The sequence below is a fragment of the Diabrotica undecimpunctata genome, chromosome 2, assembly GCF_040954645.1.
Source record: "Diabrotica undecimpunctata isolate CICGRU chromosome 2, icDiaUnde3, whole genome shotgun sequence".
NCBI classification, from domain to species: Eukaryota; Metazoa; Arthropoda; class Insecta; order Coleoptera; family Chrysomelidae; genus Diabrotica; species Diabrotica undecimpunctata.
In genome coordinates, this window is record NC_092804.1 from 16,233,968 (window position 1) to 16,260,356 (window position 26,389).

The 26,389-nt window shown below is 33.5% G+C and overlaps 1 protein-coding gene across 2 annotated transcripts in view; it reads right to left on the bottom strand.

Moving 5' to 3' along the window:
• Positions 1-26,389, bottom strand: part of mgl (low-density lipoprotein receptor-related protein megalin) — a 452,951-nt gene that overhangs the window by 344,831 nt on the left and 81,731 nt on the right. The gene's annotated exons all lie outside the window — the stretch shown is intronic.

A 26,389-nucleotide genomic window follows, 5' to 3' on the forward strand; every position in this document is an offset into this window, starting at 1 on the left:
TAGATGTTCTCTTTTCTTTTTTCTGCAAATTCTTTTCACTTCCCTTCTTCTGACAACATAGTTTTCAATCGCATTTTGGGTATTTTTTTTATCTCTTTGTAGTTTTGCCCTGTTTCTCCGCCCAAAACATTCCTACATTAACAACACGTAACAACATATCTAGATAAAGAGCGAAACTAAACTACCCTTCAATGAGTGAGGTCATTCAAATCAGAAAAAATTTAAAAGGGAACAGAGAGGATTTTTATCACTCAGAATTTATACGCCAAATACTAGTAATGACGTTTTCCAAGATACACAACTAATTATACTTTTTTATTTTTTGTAATTAATAATTATAATTACAAAATAAAACCATAAAAATCCGTAAACAACTTTTAATCGTTGAAAAATGGAATGATTTTCACGAATCTGCTCTGTAGAAAATTCCAAGTGTCACGAAGTGTATAAATTTTGATAAATGAACCTTTAGATTGAGAAAAACAACAATAAAGTCTTGTTACGTTCAAGGATTTCTGAAAAAAAACTATTAATTCGTTTACAATAAATAACGTTGTTGCTCTCGCGCTTCTACGAAATGAGAGCACGTTTTAATATAATTTTTCAAGTGTTTCACTTAAAATGTCAAATTCAGAATCACGTTGTTATTGGAGTACGGGTAGCAATTTAGGTAATTGGTCAGTATTTTTGAACAGTTAAGGTTTGTCTTAGAATACGTGATTCTTGTATTAGAATAGAAAATCGATCACTAATAAATATTGTATAAAATTGGAAATAAATCATTAGAATGTATTGTTTAATTTTTAATATATATATGGAGACAAGCTCTTGAGGAAAAAGGTTTAAAACTTAGTAGGACAACAACGGAGTATTTGAAATGTTCATTTAAAGATGGAGTTAGCACAAATAGAATGATATAGTATTTGCATGGTAAAATTATTACGGGTTTTAAAAAGGTTTTGTTATCTCCCATATCCTCATCGAAGAAGTCTTATGCAGGAATGGCTTCGAGAAAAAAATATTCCACATACTGCTTCTATAAGGAAGCCTGATTTGTACAACATAATTAAATTGCATAAACCTCGTTATGTAAAATATGCAATCGATAAAATTATACGAACATAAGAACATGATGTATTTAGACTCCCACCATACCACCCCGATTTGAACCCTATTGAAATGGTTTGGGCAGCGTTGAAATTCTATGTAGGAGCCAGAAATGTAGACTTTTCGTCAATAGAGTAGCTATCGGACGAATTTTTTCAACATTTCCTGTGAAAGAATGGAAAAAAATAACTGAAAAAGTCATCGCAAACTGAACGTGACTTAATATTAAGAGACATTAATAGATTTAGTCGTGGGTAATCTGGTTATCAATGTAGACGAAGGTTCAGACAGCGAAGATTTGCAATCAAATTCTGACAGCGAAAACAGCGATTTTGATGATATTTGAATAAAAACTGGTACTTAAGTATATTTTTATAAATTTTTACTGTTACCGTTTTATCAATTACCTAATTTTACAGTTACTCTTTATCGCTTCTCTTGTTCGCGGTTTCTGATAAATATGTTCTACTATACTGCATTTAAAATAGCTGGAAAGGTAAGATAAACGAAATTGCCTAGGGAATAAGAACATAGAAAACGTTGAATCGTATGTAATTCTAAAGCCCTATAAAAATTTTATTTAGTTTTATATGTAATATTACAGTTGTATTATAAAAGTTGTACGTTTCGTTCATATACCATACTCCATACTATAAGTTGGATAAAAATTAGAGACGATTACATCGCGAAATCTTATCCTTCAATCAAACAGCGTGAAGTTAAAAAACATGGCTCCATAATATTAATTTGCAAGCATGAACTTTTTTATAATTTAATTCATTACTTTTATAAAACTTTATTAATAATTTTTTAATCCTTGTTGGTGCCGCCTATGAAGGCTATCTTGTTAAGTGTTTTATATGCCTGGGAATTTCGAGTGACGTTGACGTGGTACCGACGGTACCATGAACATTACATACTCGTTAAATGTATGGATTAAAAAATGTAAACAAATAGTGAAATTGTTCGTAATATATTGTCTATTATAGACACGATGTAATTCACTTGCAAGGAATTATATTGTTTTTATGATTATTACTTCAGTTAGAAAGCTCTGGTTTGTGGATGTGAGAATATACTTAAAATCATAAAAATATCCCACATGAACAGAAATTTCAAAAAATAAAAATGTAGTTTTTCCATTTAGACCATATACCCTCAGTTTGTTTCATAAATTTGTGTCACCAAAGGGTTTTTGGAACGTAATCGTTGTACGACATTGAAATTGTTACCCTGTTAACAATTGCTGTTATTTTATGTCATAGTGTGCGAATATTGTTTAATTTGAGATTTAAGTGTTTGATTGTTTGTGACTATAAAAAATGCCACTCGTTGCAGCTGATGCGGCTAGAGCAATGGTTTTAATTGATGCTAGGTATAGCCAACGTCGTATCGCTCCATGTATTGCTCGTACACTTGATGTATGGGATGCTACCAGACGATTTCGGGAGACATACGAGAAATCGCTTTTGTACCGCTCCTGAAGCTCGTTCGCGTCTTTTTGGGATGAGAAATGTTAGTGTGAGTGAACGTATCATTCGAAGACTGACAAAAGAAATTTGAGGGCATTTTGTCCAGCTAGTGCACCACAACTGCTCCCGTAACACCGTAAAGCTATACTTGGTTTTTCGCGAGAATAGCTGATTGGACTGTGGCGGAATGGAAGAACATACTGTTTTCAGATGAGAGCAGAATAGCCCTAAGAGGTCCATATGGACGTCAGCGTGTCTACAGGCGTCAAAACGAAAGGTTTGCTCCATGCACTATAACAGAAACAGTGGCTTACCGAGGAGGGTCAATAATGATTTGGGAGGTATCTCTTACAAAGCTCGTTACAGATCATTTCTTGTTAGATAAATTGTCACCGAAATTATTCATAACGGCATTAGAGTATGCCTTGAAGATGGTCAATTTGGGACCACAGAAGAGTAACAATAGACGGCCAAAAACCCTAACCATCTGTTTCGCAGATGACATTGTCCTTATCACAGATAATTTAGGAGAAGCCCTGATTAAATGAATTGGACCAAAACTAAGTTTATGACAAATATGGTCCCCAATAACCATTTAACTATTCAAAACAAAGTGGTAGAACTGGTGGAAAAATATACGTATTTGGGTCATGAAATAAGAATCAGCAGAGATAACCAAACATGCGAAATCCAATGACGAATTACTTTAGCGTGGGCAGCCTTTGGAAAACTTTGGAAAACACACTTAGGGCCAACATATCCATTAGCCTCAGAAGAAAAGTATTTGACCAATGCGTATTACCGGTCATGACCTATGGGGCGGAAACTATGACTCTAATCAAGACTAAGGCTTCGAAATTAAGAGTGGCACAGAGACGAATGGAACAGTCTATGCTGGGAGTGACGTTGTGGGTTGTGGGACCGAATAAAAAACGAGTATCTGCGAAGAAGAACGAGTATTGCTGATGTTGTGGAACGCATAGCGGAAGTGAAATGGAACTGGGCAGGCCATGAAGCTAGAATGCATGACTCACAATGGACGAGCAAAATTACAAATTGGAGGCCAAGGGTAGACAAACGCAGTAGAGGAAGAAAAATTGGCAAAAAAGAGCACAAAATCGTAAAGACTGGAGGAGTTTAAGGGAGGCCTATGTCCAGCAGTGGACGTGGTAAATGAATGCTGGATGATGATGTTGATGATGACTGATCTCGCTGTATTCGATAGAGGCAATGCGAATGCTCACATATACGTGAACGAAGTTCTCCAAGACCATGTCATGCCTTTCGCACCATTTATTGGTGAAAGCTTCAGATTAATGCATGACAATTCACGTTGCCATACCGTAAGATCCACCCGTGAGTACCTGAATGAGGTCGGGATTCAAGTTTTACCATGACCGGCGCGCACTCCGGATCTTAAGTCAATTGAACACATTTAGGACAACCTTGAAAGGGGTAAGAGCAAGAGTACCAGCCCCTACATCCTTCGGAGAGCTCAAGACGACTGCGGCAGAGGAGTGGCACAAGTGATATCCAGAATATCATTAATGGATTGCCGAACCGGCTTCAACACGTCCTAACAGCCAAAGGCGGCAACACTCATTAATACTCCAATTTTTTTTTAAATTAGACTAAGATTTTTAAAATTAGGTTTGTTTAAATTTTCTTCGAATCGATAATTTTATTGTGTTCTTGCCCTCAAAGGTAGTTTTCTTTATAATTGAGAGAAATACAAGGTGGGCGGTTAATTGTGCCGGTGAGTCGTTCAACAAAAATGCTTAGTGTTACTTGTTATGTAACAGATTGTATTTGTATAGAAAAAATCAAGAATAAATCAATTCATATTACAAGAAAAAGAGAATGGTAAGTTCATTTGATGTACATCCGTACCACTCTCTTAGTTTGCGCAGCCATGACATTCTACGCCTCCTTAGCTTCTATTTCCTTGGATCTTTCCCTGCGTAATCAGTTGGATCAAGGTGTATTTCTCTCTACGTGTCATATATCAGAGATATTCCAATTTTCTTATTTTAATTGTATTTAAAATTTCTATTTTTATATTTATATCTTAATATTTCTATTTCTTTATTCATCCTTCTCAGAATCTCTTTGTTTGTGACGTGTTCTGTCCACGATATTTTCAGAATTCTTCTATACAACCACAGCTCGAATGATTCCAGTTTTTTGATTGATGTCGCATTCATGGTTCAAGATTCCATTCCATAAAACAAGGTCGAAAAAACATAGCACCTCGCCAACCTAACTCTTAGTTCCAATTTTAAATTTCTTGTACATAGCACTCTTCTCATTTTGTTAAAATTTGCTCTAGCCTTTTCTATTTTGATTTTGATCTCCTGAATGTAATCATTGTTCCCAGATATGCATATTTGTTTACTTGTTCGACGTTGGTTCCGTTTATTATAAGATACTCGTTATTTCTTTGAATTTTCGATATTCTCATAAATTTCGTCTTCTTGACGTTCATTGTTAGACCGTACTTTTTTCCATACTCCCCTATTCTGGTCACCAGTCTATGAGATCTTCAATATTTTCGGCTAAGATTACAGTGTCGTCCGCATATCTAATGTTGTTAATGGGACCTTACCATTTACCTTTATTTCAGCTGTTTCACCCTCAACAGCTTTTTTCAGGATCTCTTCGGAGTAGGCATTAAAAAGAATTGGCGACAATATGCATCCCTGTCTCACTCCACGTCTAATTTCAATTTCTTCTGACAGCTGTTCGTTAACACGTACTTTTGCTCGCTGTTTATAGTATAAATTTGATATGGTCCTGAGGTCGTTGTAGTCAATCTTCTTTAGTTTCAGGACATTTATTAATTGTTCATGTTGTACTTTATCCAATGCTTTATTATAGTCAATAAAACATGCATATATATCTTGAGTGACGTCCAGGCCTCTTTGTATCAGTATATTAAGTAAAAAAAGAGCTTCACGCGTTCTTAGGCCTTTGCGAAAACCAAATTGTGTATCATTAACGTCTATGTCCAGTTTGTGATATATTCGGTTATGGATGACTTTTAGTAGTAACTTTAGTACATGAGACATCAAGCTAATGGTGCGGTAATCGTTGCATTCTCTTGCTTTTTTCTTTTTGGGGAGACAAATAAAAATTGACGTTAACCACTCCTTGGGTAATACGCCTGAACCATAAATTTGGTTCAAGAGTGTCACTAAAACATAAATATGTTTTTCATCTAGAATTTTTAGGATCTTTATAGGAAGCATGTCAGGTCCAGGGCTTTTCCCACTCTTCATTGTTTTTAATGTGTGTAATATTTCTTCTTTTGTAATATATGGACCTATTCTTCTGAAGTAAGTTCTATGTGCTCCAGATCTCCTCTTTCATCATCGAAATTCTTTTGCCTGCTTTATTATTTTCCTGATCTCGTGGTTTATCTCTCTGTATTTATTTTTGTCTTTGTTTTTAAATTATCTCCGTTGTTGCGGAAGTCTTTAGTATTTCTTTACAGGGTTCCGCTAGACAATGTTTTAGTCGATCCCAGTACTCCAGTTTCCAAAAGAAAAATATATTTTAAAATCTGCCTCTTATTCATTAGTGCTTTTATTCAACCAAATTTCCATAAAACATTATTTAAAAAAAAATATATAACAGCAGATTTGTTTTGTTATATACCGCAATTGTTACTTTCAACTTTTCTAACAAATTCCCAGAAACACTTCACCGATCTTTCTCTGAATAGATAATTTTCTTAATGAAACGCTGAATTTTCTACCTCTAACTCACGACAACATTTTTTCTCCATTCATTATTTGTTTGGAAGAAGCAATTGCGCTATCATAAAAAAATAAGTATTAAACTTTCACAGTATTGTTTCGATGTTGTCATTATTCTCATGAGGCGCACGTGAAAATTTCAAAACTTGCTATGACTCGTATCGAACAATGGCTTTATCTTGAATGTTTCAATCACAATCGCTAGAATGTGGCATAAAAGTTAAATTGTAATTATGTGAAAGGTTAGATAAACGACTAGTATACACGGAGAAATAATATTATCAAGGTTGAGGAATAAATATTTCCCGGTCTGTTGCTTACAAGAATAGCTTCCTGATGACTTTGTCTATTAAGTATGAAGTTGAAGTTTTATTTTATTTACTGTTATAATCACAATACCGGCTGTTGAAGACAAGAATCCTAGAATAAAATATAAATATAAGCAACAAGCAGATTTTTTAATTAGTACAGATATAAATGGGAAATAAATTATGTAGAACTAGCAGATGTGTGACTAGATAAGAAAATTAATGAGCTATAGTGAACTTTAGAAACATGGTAGTTGAATTAGTATAAAATTTCCATTAGGTAGTTATTCCTTGCAATATTCAAAAACAATAAGCTATTCAGAAATTTCTGTGTTGTGAAAACTCTTAAATACTCAAATGTTATTTGCTTCCCTGCATAGGTGGTATAACTCAAAATTAAAATATTTCCTCAATACCATTGTCATTTATGACTTGATACATTGTTCTTCTTTCACAAGATAGCTACGTGGAATATAAAAACTATGTTTGAAGCTGCTAAATTACAAAATATTCAGCTAGATATAGCTAGACTAGATATTCCCATCCTAGGTATCTGCAGAACGAAATGGCCAGTTTCAAACATATTTAAAATTAATGGATATATTGTATATCGCTTGGAAAAGGCAGAAGGACCCAGACGTAACGGAGTCGCTATCATTGCGAAAGAAGGGACTCGTAACTGTATTCGAAATTTCGTTCCTTTCAATGATCGCATCATAATGATACAGTTGCAAAATAAATTACTGAATATTAATATAATACAGACACACAGCTGACAAACCAGATGAAGAAATTGAACGATTCTACAGCCAAATTAAAAAACAAATTCTCCGGAGCATAAAAAAACATGTAGCTACTATTATTGTTGCTTTCTGAACATACGATAACCTTTATATCACATATAAATCCATCATAAATGGAGATAAATATCTATTTTCAATCTAGAACTCTCTGGTTTTCTTCCTTTCGCATTGGGTATGTATATTACCATAGAAAATAAAAGCAAGAGGACTATAATTATGAAACTCTATTTAAAAAATAAATTATATATACATAAAGATTATATAAATCTCTAATATTTACAAATTAAAATATATGTAAAAATAGCGTAAAAACAACTGTTTTAAAAACTTAATATTATGAGACGAATTGTGGATATCTATATCACACAAACTAAACCCCCTGCCTACAAAAGAAATCAGGAGTTTGATAAAATATGATACGGCAGGAAAGTACAATGACTTTTCAAGCTGATTGCCACATAAATATCAATGTAACGCAAATATGATGATTTTGTATATATGACAAATACTATTATATTATAAACTATTATACAATATATAGTTAATACGTGTTTAAATAAACATAAAATGTTCTGATAAAATTAAATTTAAATGTTCCAAATAAAGTCTAAAATGTTTTTCGATTCGCGGCACAAGATTCAATAATTCATGAGTTAACGTATTTAAATATAACAGCAACAATAATGCATATACAAGTAAAAGGTACTGGAGATAACAACGAATCATTTTGGTAACAAATTGTGTAGGTTGTACTTTACCCAATGGAATGACAGCACCACCCGCTATCGAAAACGACGTCTTCTCCGACATACCGAAACCACAAAAGTATTGATGATGTCGGAGAAGTCTACACCCCTACTGGATGAAATGACTCTCCCTTTAGACTGACAGTGAATTGCGGAGCAGACCTCCACCCCATACTAAGACACGACTGTCGTGCCTGACCAATGGAACTCGTCTCTTCGATGTCTGAGCAGCCTCCACTCCTACTGGATGGGACGACTCTCTGTTACTGACTGAAAATCTGCGGTTAGTTTAAGAATTGTTTTTTCTAAGTTGACGCTATGTGTGGGCGATAATTACCGCAGCGATCTGCACTCTTAACGAAACCCACTAATTTTTCTATGATTCAAGATACAATGTATGAATGAACAGCCCAATTCACTGCAATATTGTATAACAATGGGCAACAACCGCGCAAAAGACAATCTTCCATAGAGGTATTAATCCGCCAATGAACAAGAAGAATTGCTTTTAAAGAGGAAGAAGAAGAAGAATAAAAAAACAACTGATAATAAAGTTCTGAAGCTATTTTCTTGTGGCATTTTAAAGTAATTTATATTTAAATGGGAATAAGCCACAATTAAAGGTTAAAGTACGTTTATTGATGTTTCAATTTCCACTTCGGAAATCGTTCTCTAGGAAATCTAGGAGAACGATTTCCAAAGTGGAAATTGAAACGTCAATAAACGTACTTTAACCTTTAATTGTGGCTTATTCCCATTTAAATAGTAATAACTGATAATAAAATTTTTAAATTTACAAAATATATATGGTAATTTTGATTTTTAAAGGACTAACAAAGCAAGTGGATTTCGAAAAACCTGAACACACCTATAATACACTAATATAGATGTTTCCGTGAAATTAAATCTTCGTTACAATGGACATAAAAAGTAACAAAACGGGAATTAATGTTTATATAATCGAACTGTCAAGGTTATTGCATGTATTTATCCGTTAAATTAGAATTTTACAGTGAATTGTTAACTGCAATATACATATATTTTGATTATTGAACGATTAATCACCTTGTCAGATTGTTTTAAATCATAATTTCCGTTATTTAATAACATTTATAATTGAAACTTTATTGTTACATAGTGCTTTTTAAAAGAAGACACTTTTAAAAAATACTCAAAATAGATTCAATACCTGAATTGGTTCTTCAGTGTTTATATGTTAATTAAATAAAATGCTTTTGTCTAATTTCTATTGAGTTTATTGTTTGGTATGTTATTCTTTCATCTTTAAATATCATTATTGATACTATAGACCCTATATTTCAATCTTTCTTCCTTTAGATTTCAAAGCTTAGAATAATATTGTAGCATTTTTAAATTCTTTGGTATATATTGAAATCCCCTCGTATATGTATTAAAACACCAAAGAATACTTTTAGTGTATATCATTTCCAATCGTACGTATTAAAACACCGAAATATTCTTTCAATCCTTTTTGCGTCGACGAGTTGATAATAAACACATTTTTAAAGTTTGTTTATATATCACAGATGCATATTTCCTCGGTATTTTTTGATCGTTAAGCCGCCTAATATTGCGCGTTAAATAAATATTCCGGTTTATATGTTTTGTTTGTACAAAGTTGGGCGAATGAATTTTTTTTTGTAAAGGCGCTGTCAAGAGCAGTTGGTTTCGTTGTAGTCCGAATTTAGCTTCAAATTCGTATTGGATTTTCGTTTTTCGCCTTTTTTTTTCATGGGAAAATGTGTAGCAATGTAAAGTTTTATGAGCAGTTAATAAGGTTTGGAAGAATCTTTGAAAAGAGAACAAGCTGTGAGTGTCGGCATCAAGAAACGGCAAATTTGTTGAAAAAAAGTGATTTATACTGTAATGTGTGTAAGAGATTTGTATCTAAGAGATTTGCGGCTTTTCCAACAAGTTTGAAAGATACCCAGATGGTTTCAGTTTTTTAAGAAGCGAAGCTTCAAATTTTGCGTCCAATGTCCCAACTTCCAGCTTCATTTTTCGCAGTTTGGAGATGAATTTGTTCGTGTGGCGGTGAATCTAACTCCAGTTTCACCCCCAGAAATTTTTGTAAGTCCAGTTCCTAACACTAGAAATTTTAGTGAATTCCAGGTAACTCTTTTGTGTTGATTTTTAAAGGAAGAATAAACATTTGCTAATAATAATTGCTTTCATCACAGTACGTTTTTGATCGCATGTAATTTACGGCTCGTCGGTGTTTCCGCGTCTACGGCAGTAATTAGCGTCTCGAATTTTGCGAATTATATGCAGTGCGTGAGTGATTTTTTATTCCATATACCTACGAACATATACGTACCTTTCGCTCGTACTCGTTTTGTTGGATTGTTTGTGATGGCTTCATCATCAAGTTTTACACCCGTACTGTTGCGTACAGTCAGTAAGTCTGTCTATTCACCAAGAGAGAAGACTATTGTCCTGAATGTTCACGATGCTCTGGTTTCTCAGAATCCCACAAACACTGGTCGCAACATAGTCGAAAGTTGTGCCAACATGACTGGCGTAGGAGAGTCAACTTTATATAGGTTCCTATCAGCAAGAAAAAAACACGGTATAGCTAACCTAAACACAAACGAACACTTAAAGAGAGGGAAAGAGCCTATTGAAATTGATGAATTTGCCAAAAATGGTATTCGAAGGAAAATTCATGGATTTTTTTTTAAAAAGAAATACCAAACCTAAACAAAATTTTACAAGAAGTTAGAGACGACCCGAATTTGCCTCATATCGGACGAACTAAATTGTGGCAAGTTTTAAAAGAATTAAATTTCCGGTGGGAGAAATCAGACCGAAAATCACTTTTGATTGGCCGGGAGGAGAAGATGATGTTGGAGAAGAAATTATCTAAGATCCATACGAAAATTCCGGGCTGAAGAAAGGCCCATCTTCTACCAGGATGAAACGTGGGTCATACTCTAAAAAAAATTTGGTCAGATAAAAATATATTAAGCTCCAGGCAAGCCTTTATGGAAGGTTGGTCTACTGGTATCTCCCCACCTTCTGGTAAAGGCAGTAGATTAATAATTTCTCACAATGGCAGTGAAAAAGGATTTGTTAAGCATGGTTTGTTGGAATTTCATTCCAAAAGCACAAAAGACTATCACGAGGAGATGACAGCTGATGTTTTCGAAGAGTATTTTGAGCAAATGATTGAATACATACCACCAAATTCAATTATGGTATTAGATAATGCACCTTATCATTCACGACTAGTAGAAAGACTTCTAACGAATGCGTGGAAGAAACAGGATATTCTTGACTGGCTGCGGAATAAGTATCTGCCTTACGAAGATAGAATGGTAAAAGCAGAACTTTTAAAAATTGCCCGGCAACACAAATCTAAGTTCAAGAAATACGTAGTTGACAAAATGGCGGAAAGGCGAAACATCACAGTCTTTAGACTTCCACTCTACCACTGCGAAATAAATCCAATTGAACTCATTTGAGCACAAATGAAAAGTTATGTGGCTAGAAAAAATACGTCATATAATATACAAGTTGTACGTGAATTGTTATACGAGTCTTTATAACATATTACAAAACAAAACTGGAAAGATGCAGTAAGACATGTAATAGAAGAAAAACAAAAAATTTGGGATCTTGATAACATAATTGATGCGACCGTAGAGATTATTAACCTAATTATTAACCCTCAAGACGACTCGGATTCCGAAGTTGATCCTATTTATTTTGAATTTGAATAGTTTTCTAATCGTAATTATATAAGGTAAGTAATAGTAGTTGTAATCGTAAGGTATTAAAGGGGAAAGGCTCAAAATGTCGCCTGTCAAAATGTTCAATGTGTTTTAAATGTATCCATTTTTTTTTCAAATCCTGAGAAAACTAAAAAGCATTTTTGAAAAATTTAAAAGCAGAATGAAATATTTTGTAGAATAAATAAAAAGTTTCTTTTGCATGCAATACTTTCAATTAAAAATTATACTATATTTTCTCTTTTATTTTCACCCCTGTTACATAACATATTAAAATAAACACTGTAGAAGTTTTCAGGGACTTTCTGCCCTGAGTAATAATGTAATCTTTCACTCTGCTTTTAAATTTTTCAAAAATATTTATTAGTTTTCTCCGGATTCGAAAATAATGGATACATTTAAAACACATTGGAAATTTTGCCAGGCGACATTTGGCGCCTTTTTCCTTAATTAAATAAATGTATCTTCTACAAATGGCAAGAAACTTTTTATTTTTGAATAAAATAAATAAGTTTTATTAAAAAATACAATTTACATAAGTACAATTTAAAAAATATATTTATTTAGTTCAAATAAATGTTTCAATCATATACTCTACGACACTGGTCGTTCATATCTAATCATTCAAAATACCCCCGTAATAATATTATAAGGTATTGTATTCCTTCAGATATAAGGTTGTAACACTACCGTGCTACAATAATATTACAAGGCCAGAATCGCTCGTTGTCGAAGAGAATAGGGCGGGGTTATAGAAACTATATCGTATTTTAAATTCAAGCACAATTAGATAATATAAAATTATAATTTATTATTGGACGCCACCCCTGGTTTATCCTCGAAGGGGAAGAGCAAAAAAAAAATTAAGATTTATTGAAAGTTTACAAGAAAACTATTCTTTATTATTTCTTAGTAATGAACAAAAAGAAAACATTAAAAGTTACGTCATCCCAAAGGGATTCCAAAATATTATTTTATGTTAACATTATCATAAACAAAAAATCTTTGTATCGTATTAAATTAAGAATTGGTTATAAAGAAAATGAATGTATATATATATTAACCCCAAATTTCGAAATTTGTTTACATTGAAAATAATATAGTTATTTATCAACTAGGAACAATGAAGAAAATAAACCTTTAAATTAAATTAGAACACTTCACTATATTTTCATTTTTTTTTTGAGTTCATAATCATTTCTGTTGTCTTGAAAGTAGGTATAATAAAAATTGGTACAACCTTAATCTGCTCTGTTTCTCTTCTTATTTAATCAGTCACCAAATTGATTCAGCTACGTACTATATCAAATCACCACCATCCTAGATAAGAGGGGTTAGGGATTCCATAAAAAGATACTGGGCCATGATCTGGAATAACTCCATAGCAATACTATCTTGCGACGAGTATTAGAAATATAATATCAGCATTATAGCCTCTCCAATAAGGGTCTAAAAAAGTAAATATCTATCTGAAATATGGACAAGAAAAGAATTTATTATCTCACCTCTGAATTGAGACCCACTTTGGAAACACGTCTTAACGGTTGGACGGTCTTAACAGAAAAGAGCGAAGCGCTATCATGGCGCCTGAATCTGGAAATTGGGCGTGAGTGACAAGTTGAAAAATATGCTCATCTACCGGATATATTTGGGAATTACAGAAGAATCCTTGAGTCGGCTACAGGTAGGTACTTGACAGATAGATGGGGCTATTAGTTTTATTAAAAAAAAATATAATCGAAATATATAATGAGTTTCTTTTAAATCTTTTGAAACGGTTACACAGCCCTCCCCACGATTTCAACTGGGTACCAGCGTGGAATCGGACTAGGCATGGTGGCACACCATACTAACCTTTTCAAAAGTGGGAATAGATATACGGAGAGGTAAGACAAACAGAATGGACAAATATAGCTACAATCTGGACTCACAGAATCCTTCTTTCACAACTCACGTGGGAACAACTCAAAGATTTCAGAACAAAGCGAAACAGAACGCATAGAAATGACTCAACTATAAAAATGTAAACAAAAAAAAATTGCATTCTCACTCTCAAAATGCATAGGGTATTTCACCTATAACCAATATCATGAACAAAGCGGAATAAAACAAAACATATCTACAAATCATTATTTGAGACCAAATGCTCGCATTCAATCGAAACAATATAATTAAGATATTATTATTTGAAATTTCATAAGTAATATAAAGCAAAACATACTAGTGTTGTCACCAAGATACAAAACAGATAATTTACTGCGTAGTCGTTATGAGACCTAACACAATAAAACACAAAAAAAATAATGTTATCGTTTGTTCGGAAGCGTAGAGTCTTTCATCTATGACTTAATCCACGAATAACATAAGAATAATAATACAATCGTATCATTAACGCCATAAGATACAAAATACAAATGTGTCATCGTTTGTTCGGAAGCATAGAGTCTTTCATCTATGACTTAATCCACGAATAACATAAGGTAATAACGCAGCGCGTCATTATAGACACATTTAGAAATACACAAATAAAAGGAAAGAGTTACTAATAGTTCAAAATTGGGTACATTAAAGTTCTACAAAGACAAGCCTTAATAAGTTTACTGGGAAAGGTAGACATCAGAATTTCTGTAAGACACATCTATATTTAGAAACAAAAAAAGCTGATGTTTAGTTATTAGTATGACAACTAGAATTTGTGATAACTAACGTGTATCATCCGGCTATAATAGGGACAACATTGGTAGGTCAACTTCGGGTAGGGTCAACTTCGGGTAGGGTCAACTTCGGGTAGGGTCTAAATAATTCTAGATTACATAACTAAACAGGTATTGGAGAACTAAAAAAGTTTCCTGACGCGGGAGGCTGTTATTCTAGATTTATTACTGAAATACGATTATGAATGGCTTATCGTTCCGACGAGTCAACTAGCGGGAATCCGCTTACTTCATCCCTAGCCTTCCTCAGTGTCTGGCCATTCAGAATATAGGATGTTAGACAGCAATAATCTTTTCAAACATTATTTTGGGGGGTTTCGAATAGAGAGTCGAAATTCGAAGGTCTGCACACTAAGAGTAAAACTTAGGCAAAATGAACAGATACTATAATGAACTATCATTGGTAACTAGACAGAGGAATCTTGATATCTTTGGTATAGATACCAAAAAAAATTACTTGGATTTATAAATCCGTAAAATAAGATAAATTGAATTTTGAATCCACTTGAAGACAACTAAAGGTATGTACAATTTATTGTAATATAAACTAACATAAGCATAAAAATATCACATTCTACCAAGGCATTCTAAAAATAAAATGAGATTAAATTTTGCAAACACCCTTAAAATCAATATAGGTTCTTGGTCGGGGTAGCATAAACTTAAGATCTCGATCAATACAAACTAGAGAGAGAATAATACCGAAGTAGAATAAGATAAGATAAAAATAAAATTTATGTCGAAAAGAAATACGACATATATACATATATATATAGACATATTGAACACAATAAATGATCAATATTATAATAATAAAAAGTAAAACAGTTCAACGAACTGGGGTGCGAGCCAAACTGAGTTGCTCTGGAGATCGACGTGCGGAGTCTCCTACACTACTTCCAGAGGCTCGTCTCTTTGCGACAACATCTGAGATACACAAAATTATTAATTGGAATAGGGATAGGTCCACTAATCCACTTGACTATAGCAGGATGCTCCCTGACTAATAGTCAACACCACCGACATAAAACAAGGGTTGTCGAGACAGCTCAAAAAAAAATTGAAACGTGTCAACTTCCTGAAGGGAAAGAAGCACTAGGGGACAGATTTGCCGAAGCAAAGTGGTATTCAATGTACTAAGTACTAGGGTATCAGTGCTGTACTGACCCCACGCCAAAAAAATTTGGAAAGGAAACGAATCCTCTCCAGGATAAAGTTCGCGTTAGCGCAACTCTTCCTGTACACGGGCCACGGAGGGGTTGAATAGTCGCTGGAGAAGGTAGCAAAGATTAAGTACGCAAAGGCGTAAAGGGAATCAACTAAAAAATTAAAAATTAGGAATGGACTGAACATTTCAGAAGAAAGGTATTAAAATTTAAGAAAACCGATTTATTCGGTTTCAGACAAATCTGAATTATCCGATGAAACACTGACTTAGATAAGTTTTAGGTCTAAATAAAACAAAAAAATAAACAAAATTCACGACATATTTACATACAAAATTAAACTGGATGCTCGATTTGATAAATCGACATCAGGTACAGTTCGTTGGCTATTAGGCACAATGACCAATGGCAGATTTCTATAAATATGGTTCTAGCCTAACCAAAAGTGTGGAACAGACCAGTGTTAAAGTTTCTGGGAGCGAAAAGAGGGATGCTTCCAGCTCAACAAAGGCGGGTGGCCGACTAAGTAGCTTTAGCAAGTTTCGCTATGGTTATCCACTAGGTAGACAACCTAAATAGCATAAAAAAATAATAAAGTTGACTATGACAGTCAAGCAATGAATGAATTTCCAATGTGTAACCGTTTCAAAAGATTTAAAAGAAACTCATTATATATTTCGATTATATTTTTTTTTAATAAAACTAATAGCCCCATCTATCTGTCAAGTACCTACCTGTAGCCGACTCAAGGATTCTTCTGTAATTCCCAAATATATCCGGTAGATGAGCATATTTTTCAACTTGTCACTCACGCCCAATTTCCAGATTCAGGCGCCATGATAGCGCTTCGCTCTTTTCTGTTAAGACCGTCCAACCGTTAAGACGTGTTTCCAAAGTGGGTCTCAATTCAGAGGTGAGATAATAAATTCTTTTCTTGTCCATATTTCAGATAGATATTTACTTTTTTAGACCCTTATTGGAGAGGCTATAATGCTGATATTATATTTCTAATACTCGTCGCAAGATAGTATTGCTATGGAGTTATTCCAGATCATGGCCCAGTATCTTTTTATGGAATCCCTAACCCCTCTTATCTAGGATGGTGGTGATTTGATATAGTACGTAGCTGAATCAATTTGGTGACTGATTAAATAAGAAGAGAAACAGAGCAGATTAAGGTTGTACCAATTTTTATTATACCTACTTTCAAGACAACAGAAATGATTATGAACTCAAAAAAAAAATGAAAATATAGTGAAGTGTTCTAATTTAATTTAAAGGTTTATTTTCTTCATTGTTCCTAGTTGATAAATAACTATATTATTTTCAATGTAAACAAATTTCGAAATTTGGGGTTAATATATATATACATTCATTTTCTTTATAACCAATTCTTAATTTAATACGATACAAAGATTTTTTGTTTATGATAATGTTAACATAAAATAATATTTTGGAATCCCTTTGGGATGACGTAACTTTTAATGTTTTCTTTTTGTTCATTACTAAGAAATAATAAAGAATAGTTTTCTTGTAAACTTTCAATAAATCTTAATTTTTTTTTGCTCTTCCCCTTCGAGGATAAACCAGGGGTGGCGTCCAATAATAAATTATAATTTTATATTATCTAATTGTGCTTGAATTTAAAATACGATATAGTTTCTATAACCCCGCCCTATTCTCTTCGACAACGAGCGATTCTGGCCTTGTAATATTATTGTAGCACGGTAGTGTTACAAAATGGCGCCCCACGTTGGGGCGCCAGGTTTTTCTATTTTTACCATCTGTTTCTTTTGTGACTATACTTGAATCGTTCCATTGGACCCTACGGTAATTTTCCTATGCGTTTTTACATATTTGAGATCTATCAGATTCTCTATTTTTAATATAAGATTGATGTTCACTTATTCTAACATTTAATGGTCTTGATGTTTCACCTAAATAAAAATGATCGCATTCCGAAGGTATTTTATAACTACAATTCTTTGTTCTTTCTTGTTTATTGTTAGGTTTGGTTTTAGATCAAATAGATCTCAATGTGTTTGTTATTTTGGATGTTGTTGAAGTGTTGAATTTATTTCCTATCTTTTTAAGTTTGTCTGATAATTCTTTTATATATGGTATTGTTATTTTCCTCATATTATTCCTTGTGTATGCTGTAGGATCTTTTCTGTTTCATTCGGTCGATTATTGAAAATTCCTTATTTATAAATGATAAAGGATAATCATTTTTTAATAAAATTGATGTCAACAAATGTTTCTGCTCTAATAACGAATTTTTTGTTAGAACAAGTAATTTTGGCTCTATCGTATAAGGATTTAATGATTTCCTTTTTAATATTGATGTTGGGATTTGATTTGTAATTTAGATATCTGTTGGTGTGTGTAGGTTTTCTATACACCTGAATCTCATATATGGTATCGTTCTTAGAGATCATCCGAACTATAGAACCGTGTTTGCCAACTACAGTTTGGGTGTACAGTTCTGGAGAAATATGTTTTTCGAGTAGGGGCTTATAGTTAGTAATCCAATTACATCGGCAGTTTGGCGTATATTTCAATACTTTCAAGTATGTTTCCTTCAATGTAAACCCAACCACTGTGTGGCTTTGCGGTTAGTTACGCAAGTACTACAATCCATTTGGATTTTTTACTTCCATGTTCGAGTTTTTTAACTAATACGGTATACAGAAAACTCCTGGGAATTATCCCATTTTAAGTACATAAATAGTTATTCTTCTTTCGTAATATTTCTTCAAATACTATCATGTTCTAAGTCTTCTATCAAGTTTTGTACAAAACTATTAAATATATAGCAAAACGTTTTCAGTATTATGCAAAGTTAAACCATTGTGACGAACCACTTTCAGCCATTAACTCCCACACGTATAATACTGTTTTGTTCGCTTTTCTAACGTGAGTTTCGAAGTAAATATAATCTGAACTCTTAACAATAATCCAAAATCGACCCAAGCCCCCCGACCTTTTCAGATAAAGAGCCACCCCGCCGCCAAATGTTCCCTTTAGGGTGTTGCACTCAAGTGTTCAAAGGAGCCACTTTTTTATAAATTTTCTTTGAGAGTTTCATAGTCGAACACAAAACAAGAGCTTTTGTTCAATTTGTATTTTGCTAACAGAAAATGGAAAATACCCGCTCCGTTTATATATAATCAAAATCAGTCACAAATAATATACTTTAGGTTAATTGTTTTGTTTTTCCAGTATAAAAGCTTTTAGAGAGAACTCTAAATTATATTTAAGTAGAATTGTGAATATTTACAGTCATTCAACGAAAAGACAATAGAGAATAAGTTGGTAGGTAGATGGGTGTGTGAAGAAACTGAATTGTCCGAAAAAAATTGAATTTCTGCAAGGCGAATAAGGAACAGGTAAAATTTTCATTATAGTGTAGCTTCTGAAAAACTATAGAAATTAACAAAGGAAATACATTAGTGAAGACTGATTGTAACTTGATTTGATAATTAAATAAGATATAAATACATGAATATAAGACGGTTGGCGTCCGTCCCGCTAATGTATATAATATTATGTTTCGCGTAGCACTTGCTGGATCACCGATCTCGTTCTCGTTCGTATTTTGTGTGCTGTCGCCTTGAGACTCTTCCTATGATCTTCGCATATATGACACGCATCTGCATCTGTTTAGACTGCTGCGTTGCCGCATAGGAAAAAATGCATGAATTAAACTTAAAATAGATAGTGGCGTGAACACTGATAAATCCAGAGATTTTACAGTGGAAACTGAATATTATTGGTGTTCGCAATAAGTATATGAGAATCGGAATTTACAGATTTATTTATGGTTATTGATGTTGCATCAGAGAGCAATATAATTGCAGGGAGACAACCGTAGGTGTTTAGGGTATGCTGGTATATTATACAAAACACATACATACGTAATAGTTCCCCTTATATCGTTAGGTTTCGACGGTCGGGGCATCTAACTTGATAAATTTTGTCTACTATTTTCTCCGCTGTGCCATTTGGTTTCTTGTTGTGATTTGCACGTAATTTTAAGTATTTCTGTTGTGTCACTGTTCCAAACCAGACCGATTCCCAGTGTAACGGCTTTTTAAAGTAAGATGGATTTGAATGTGGTTTTGGATATTTCATTCGTAATAATCTCTATAAATTTTGTGACCGTATGTGATCATGAAGAAATAAAAAACTGGATTTGTGCATTAGAAAAGTGAATTTTTAAGTATTTAAAATTAAAAAGAATTATAACTCGATGATTGATAAACATAAGTCAAATTTTGTTACTCGTGGGTTTTTGGGGTCGCTGAACACGAATTTGACACCGGCAAATGCCTCCGAATTACCTGGTGCTCAGTAAATGTGTTATCAATGCCTTCCTCTAGAGTTATGTATTGACCAAAAATAGTCTTTTTCTTCCTTCTTGTATGTAGGCTTTAAAGCCTGTTTCTTCTTTAATATTAGCCTCCTTATAATTGTTTACATTATCGCATCATCTTTTTCTTGGTCTGTCAATACTCCTTCGTCTATTTGGTGACTTATCTTGTGCTATTATTACTATCCTATCCTCTGCCATTCTACTAATGTGTTCGTGCCACTCCTGTTTCCGTTTTGTCACCCATCCATTTATGTCTTCTATATTGCATGCTCTTCTTATGTTTTCGCTTCTCTCCCTATTCAACAAACTTTTTCCTAATATTCGTCGGAGTATTTTCATCTTTGTTGTTTCTAGTACTTATCTCGTTTTAGATGTGTCAGGTCTTGTCTCCGCCGTGTATGTTAATATAGGTCTAATTGCTGCTTTATAAATTCTTGTTTTTGTGTCTTGTCTTAGGTATTTATTCTTCCACATTGTGTCATTAAGAGATCCCCTGCTTAACTTGCTTTTAAGCTTTGTTGTCGTATTTCTTCTTCAACATCTCCGTAACTAGTTATATCTATTCCAAGATATCTAAACCTTGCTTCCTGCTTCATTATTTTCCCATCAATTTCAATTTTATATCGTAGTTGGTATTTAGATGTTGTCATACATTTGGTTTTTTCTGCTGATATTATCATATTCTATTTCTTGGCTATTGTATTGAAGATCTGTGTTAATCTTTGGAGCTCATCTTCTGTCTCGGCGATTAATGCGGCGTCGTGTGCATAACATAATATTTGGATTTCTTTGTTCCCCATTATGTAACCATGACCTTTACGTACTGCTTATATTATTTCGTCCATTATTATATTAAAGAGAAATGGGCTTAACGAGTCACCCTATCTGACTTCGCTTTGTACTGGTATACATTGTGTTAGTTTTCCATTTATCTTTGTCTGTATTCAATAATGGAAGTAGATGTTTTCGATGGTTTGTATAATATTGATTGGTATGTTTCTTTATACAGTAGGTGTAAGACGTCTACGACTTGGATGCGATCGAAAGCCTTTGTCGGGTCTATAAAACATAGATATGCTGATTTATTGCACTCGATGGTCTTTTCTGTAATTTGTCTTAGTACAAATATGGCGTCTACGCAGTAGGTATCATTGGTATCATTATGCTGTTTTTTCATGCGTCTGGTATCTTGCAGTGCACTATTAGTTTTTGTATAACTTTTGTCATCTCTAGGATTATAATTTCTCCTCCGTGTTTTAGAAGCATGTTGGTTCTTCCGTCTGGTCCTGGTGACTTTCTATTTTTGAGTGAATTTATAGCTATCTCTACTTTCTGAAAACAGATCTACTTCTATTTCGTGTCTTAATTCAGGTACGTTATTTTGTTGATTATTATTTTCCTTTCCTTTAAACAGTTCCGTCAGGTATCTTTCCCATTCGTTTGCTAGTATGTCATTGTAAACAATCTCCATATTTGTTTTTGTGTACCGTAGTCGCTTTCCATCCTTTTTGTAAACTGTTCCCAGTGTTCATTTTGTGTTCTTCTTACCAACTACTTTGTTTCATTTCGTATTCTTCTATAGGTGTCTTAGGATTCTGGAGTATTTGATGTTTTGTACTTCGTGTGGGCCTCTCGCTTCTCTTTACATTTATCTTTTATTTCTTTTCTGAACCATGGTGTATTGTTGTTGTTTCTTTTGTTCAGTATGACTTTGCGTTTTCCTAGAGCTTCTGTTGCTGCTTCTTCAATGTTGTTTTTAATTTTCTCCAAGCTCCCAAAAATAGTCACTCGGTGTTTCTTGAGGTCGCTGTTGAGGCCTATGTTCAGCAATGAACTTTTGAGGCCTGATAATTGTGCTTTGGGTGCTACACAGAGAATGGATATGACTTTATAATTTTCACAGTATCTTGTGGTTTCTTGCTTATGGTTGAGTGCAATTATTGAGTTTGACCATTCTCTCGGTATTTGTTAAATCTTCCATATTAAATTGTATATGTTTTTTTAGTTTATTTTTGCTTTTTCTTGTATATATTTCAGCATTTCTTGAATTTCTTCATCGCTTTCTGGGTTCTTTTCAATCTATATCTTTTTAATACCTCTTCTAGCGCTTGCTTGTTTATATTTTCTGTGTAACAAATATTCTCCCTGTATCTTGTAATCACTTGGTTTTCTTTTTCGCTACTTTTTCGTGCTCTCCATTTAGCAATTGCTCAAAATGTTCCTTCTATCTTTTTATTATTTAAGTGATGGATTCGACCGTTACTTAATGGAAATTCATTTTATATAACATTGAAAACACACAACAATAAAACACTGAAAAAAACTTCCACAAAATTTATTATAATATTTTATCACTACAGCTGTTTCGGCAGAGTGGTATTTCCACCACCAGAGAAAAAACAAAGTACCTTCTGCTCGATTACATATACAGGCAAGATATCAACAAAAATAGCCAAACACAAAAAAAGAAATGAATAACACCAGATTTTAGAACAAATGACAACTTAGGCAAATATATTAAAAATAACAAGAGCCAAAATAAAAAGCACTTACACAGTGGTGTATACAAACTTAAATGTGGCGACTGCTCAAAAACTTACATCGGTAAAACTGATAGAACTTTTAACAAACGTCTAGCAGAACATAAAAAGGCTTTCAATATTAGAAAAACAGATTCTACATACGCACTTCACCTTCTAGATCCTGGCCATTCTTTTAATGACGAAATTCAAATTCTTCACATTCAAAATGAAGGCCTAAGTTGTAGTGATAAGATATTATAATAAATTTTGTGGAAGTTTTGAAAACAAAGTTTTCAGTGTTTTACTGTTATTTCTATTATTTCTTTATCGTCGGTTATTATTATTCTTTTCTTGTGAAATATATATTTAAAGCCGATTGGCTGCATCACGACCGATGTGCAACTGACAGCTTCCATGAAAAAATTACTTACTTCCCTAATTACTGAGCAACTACAACTTTTCAATAAACAAACACTCAAATATTTAAATTAGACTGTTTTTATAAGCACGTATTAAAACGTAACTATTAAACACAGTAATAACTTCAATTAAAATAACTTATTATCTGTAGCACTACAAAAACAAAAGAAAAAAACGAATTTATCTAAAATTATTCTGGTGTAGTAGTACATTACCAATTCAATTTCAGCAGCTATTGCCGGCTAAGCAATTTCATCTATTAGCTTCTTAACCCGCCGTATCTATCTACGTTTTCTTACCTGTAAAAAAGTAAAAACGATTTAGCAAAGACTAGAAAGCAGTAAGCGGAACGAGATTCGTTAATGAACTTCACACTCTATTTGCACAACCAGATACATACAGGGTCGTTTAAGAAAATTAACACTATTAAATGATGTCACTGAGTAAGGATTTTTACACAGCAAACTAAGTAAAGAATAAAAGACCAAGGATTTATAGAGATTTATATTTAATCACATAATAATAATCATAGTTATGTCCAAAAATCAGATTGCGATACCCTTAATCTTTTTATCGTTGTCGGCAATAAGATTGTAAAAGGCGAAAACCAGCATTTAATGTGCGATGCTCCATTGAAAAAAAAAAGGTCTGAGAAATCCTATTATCGAATTTATTAACAATAGACAAAGAATAATTATTAAGCTAACCGCATTTTATGCAGGTTTCATGACAACTAAACAACACGAGATATTGGCTATGCATACAAACATTATATGCCATTTTCGACAGACATCTAAGAACTGAGAATGAAATTGAAAACAACAGCCAAAAGAAAAAGCACTTACACAGTGGTGTATACACACTTAAATGTGGTTCCCTTCTTCTTGATGTGCCTATCCGTTACGAATGTTGGCGATCATCATGGCAATCTTTATCTTATCTGCAGCAGCGCGGAAAAGCTACACAGATGTTGTATTGAACCAGATTCTGAGGTTTTTTAATCAAGATGTTTTTCTTCTTCCTCGACCTCGTTTTCCAAATATTTTTCCTTGCAGAATGGCTTGAAGGAGAGAATATCTGGAGTCATTTCGCATAATATGTCCGAAGACTTGCAACTTTCGAGATTTGATGGTGGTCAGTACCTCTCGGTTCTTATTCATTCTTCTGAGGACAGTCCACGGGATCTTAAGATGTCTCCGATATAGCCACGTCTCAAATGCTTTCAGTTTTCTGCACATATCTTCGTTCAAGGTCCATGATTCAACACCATAAAAAAGGACAGAGAAGACGTAGCATCGCAGCATTCTTTTTGTATAAAGAGAGAGGTTGTGACTCTTGAAGAAGGCCCTCATCCGATTGAAGGTGGATCTAGCTTTTCCGATACGTGCTCTAATCTCCTGGTTGTTGGTCCATTCTTCATTTATTATGGTGCATTATAGTTGTAGTGCGTCACTGTTTCTACAGGGGATTGGTTAACGTAGAGTTGACCTTCTGTTATCCTTTTCTTGCTAATTATCATAAGCTTTGTCTTCCTAACGTTTATACTGAGTCCATATTGTTGACTGTAATACGTGATTTTGTTCATAAGAACTTGTAGGTCTTCTAAGTTGTCCGCAAATACTATGGTGTCATCTGCATATCTGATGTTGTTTAGCCGGTAACCATTTAGTAGAATACCTTTTTCAGTTTCGTGCAAAGCTTCGATAAATATTCTTTCAGAGTACAGATTGAAGATCAGAGGAGACAAAATACAGCCTTGCCTCCCTCAATGCATGATTTTCATATATTCAGTGTGTTCACCTTCAACTCTGAGATTTGCTGTCTGATTCCAGTAAAGATTTTTAATTATTTTCAGATCTTGGTTGTTAATTCCTGCTTATTTTAGTATTTGCATTAAATGTGGCAACTGCCCAAAAACTTACATCGGTCAAACTGGTAGAACTTTTATCAAACGTATATCAGAACATAAAAGGGCTTTCAATAATAGAAACACAGACTCTACGTACGCACTTCACCTTCTGGACCATAATTATTCTTTTAATGACGAATTTCAAATTCTTCACATTCAAAATAAAGGCTTTAAGCCATCTTTATTAGAATCTATGGCAATTAACAAATTAAAAAATATTCAGAGATTCTGAATGAGCAACTTAAGACAAACAGTTCTCCCCTCCTCAACTTAATCAGTTAAAGACTATTATATTTATTGTTTTATTGTTATATAAAATAAATTTCCATCAAGTAACGGTCGAATACATCCCTAATAGAATATTTTCTGACAAGAATAGAAGAAATACGTCAATGTAACGACTGCAAGGTAATCAGTGAGACAGTAAATCAACAACATAAGTTGCTTGTGCTGGACTTCGAAGTAAAAAGCGAAACTAAACCAAAATTTCGGAGAAGACCACAAAAACTCAAGTAGTGGATGTTAAAACATGAGAAGAAGTTCTTTTTAGGGGAAAAATAGTAGAAAAAAGTGTTGGAACATAAAAGGGAGCGAATTAGAACAAAAACTGGAACAGTGAAGACAAGCTCTTGATGAAAAAAGTCTAAATTTTAGTAGGACAAAGTAATTTCAAATAAAAGGATGGTAAAATGATTTTGAAAAGTAATAATTTGAAGTATCTAGATTTGGTATTACAGAGTAATGGGGAAACATATGGAGATGCATGCAGTGGGAGTGGAAGGAAGTCGGCCTTGTATTGTGTGACAGAAACAATCCAATAAAGCTAAAGGAAAAATTCTATATTATGGATAAAACAATTTATTGCTTTATTAATGCTTGTATCGTCGGTAGTTAAAACAGGTAACCTGTTTACCTCAGGTAAGGGCACAATTGCGCCGAACTAACTCAGATTCACCTTAATCCCTGGGTATGATTATATCGCCTCTTGCGGTAACGTAATATCTTATTGTCTTCCTTCTATGATAATGTCTTCCTACTGCCGCACCGTAATGCATTAATAGAAATAAGTTAAGTTATATAATTAAAAATGGAAATAAAATATAAGAATTTATTCTAAGGACTATATTTCTTTTAGAATTACTAAGTATAAAACGTTATTAACTATTGTTTGAGACAATATACACCTAATTAATTAGATTAAAGCTGTAAGTACCTAATCATTATCGTGCTGTAAGGATTAAACCCGTTGTCGGTGCAATCGTGCCCATAGCTAAAAAGACGCTTTATCGAGACCGGATATAGCAGGTACCATAGCCGGCGCAATCCTGTCCGCGAAA